General features: G+C 35.0%; 1 non-coding gene across 1 annotated transcript; it reads right to left on the bottom strand.

Annotated features, from left to right (window-relative positions):
- Window positions 1–231: 231 nt before the first annotated feature.
- On the bottom strand, window positions 232–338 carry LOC145984565 (U6 spliceosomal RNA). The gene has a single exon (XR_014441358.1). It is a non-coding gene; the product is annotated as a U6 spliceosomal RNA (small nuclear RNA).
- Between the last annotated feature and the right edge of the window lie 1,129 nt (window positions 339–1,467).

Genomic DNA, 1,467 nt, shown 5'->3' with positions numbered 1-1,467 from the left:
TGACAATATGAATGTAAACCTGAATCACATGTCCAGATTTGATACTGACAGTCGTTTCTTCTTTCCGCTGGTATACTAAAAGAGACAGCACGTTGTGGAAACGGTAATTCTTATTTCCATTTTGGTTATTTGGCATTCGATACGTTTGTCTGTAAGGATTCGCTGTTACCATCTTTTGTTTTGTCGGACTTGTGTGACGTGGCAGTGTTTGCAGAATTTGAGCTGAGAGTTTTATATGTGGAACGCTTCACGATTTTGCATGTCATCCTTGTCCAGGAGTCATGCTGCTCTTCTCTATATTGTTCCAATTTTAATATATGTACCGCCGAAGCGAGTATCTGGGGGTGAACCTCAGTTATATAAGACTTTCAAAATATCACATATATGGAAATGGTAGAATTTATATTTAGCCTGCCTCAAGATTTCTTGGCTCATTCTTATAATAGGCCATTGGTATCCCTACATTGACGATCTTATGGTACAGTAACTTTTTTCCTGTTTGGAAAAACTAATGACGTAGTAATGTGTAAAAGTTTCTTTGGTTTCTAATTCGAATTTAAATCTTTGAAAATTTTCTGAATTTGTCAGCTAAGGATGAAGAATTTACAATGTAATTAAACTATGTAATACTGCACCATCTCTTATCTTAATATGTAATCATTTCACATCAGTGCTCTCAGTATTGAAAGTCATGCATACTTGAATCCAAAATTCTACACTCATATGTAATGTGTGGAGGGGCGGCTTAAGGACTGGGTGTCCCGGGCGGCTGCCTCGGACGCCCTCGGGGGCGTCAAACCGTAATCAGCACCAAAAACTTATTTCTGATTTCATTTATTTATTTATTTATTTAAAGACATAACACTACAGGCAAATGCCCATTTACAGTGTCTTGTTGGTATGAAATTATAACACTGTTTGGTACACAAAATATGCAATCAGAAGAATTCAAAAAGTACAATAATATGATAATATGTGTTAAAGTAATATAAAAATTAATATAAGATTAGATATGAAAGAGAAGTATAAAGTATTAACCTGACAGTTTGGGTTAGAACTTACACATGATAACCAAGAAAATAACCAAGGAAAAACATATGTACTTCATCTTACATTTAAAAACGATGATATATAGATGTAATGACAGTAATTAGTAAATAACACAAAAGAAAAAGAAAAAATAGGATGGACTCTACGCCTGTACATAAAGAGACTGAACTAATAAACAAAGTTAAGTCTGGCTTTGGAAATAAGTTTCTGTTTCCCTTTTGAATTTTCGAAAACTTTGGAAGATGTCTATCTTATCATATGTCTTTGCAATTTCGTTATGTAACCTACACATTCTCCGAGTGGGTGCCGCATTGGCTGACTTTCTTTGAGCTCTCGGTACTTGAAACAGTTCTGTCCGTGGTCTTACCTTATTATATGGTACATAAAAAGGGATTTCTGAAAGCAGCTGAGAGGAGT

The sequence above is a fragment of the Lepisma saccharinum genome, chromosome 2 (assembly GCF_977018435.1).
Source record: "Lepisma saccharinum chromosome 2, izLepSacc3.1, whole genome shotgun sequence".
In the NCBI taxonomy this organism is placed as follows: Eukaryota; Metazoa; Arthropoda; class Insecta; order Zygentoma; family Lepismatidae; genus Lepisma; species Lepisma saccharinum.
The sequence above is the reverse complement of the archived record's forward strand: the minus strand, read 5'-3'. Positions and strand labels throughout refer to the sequence as shown.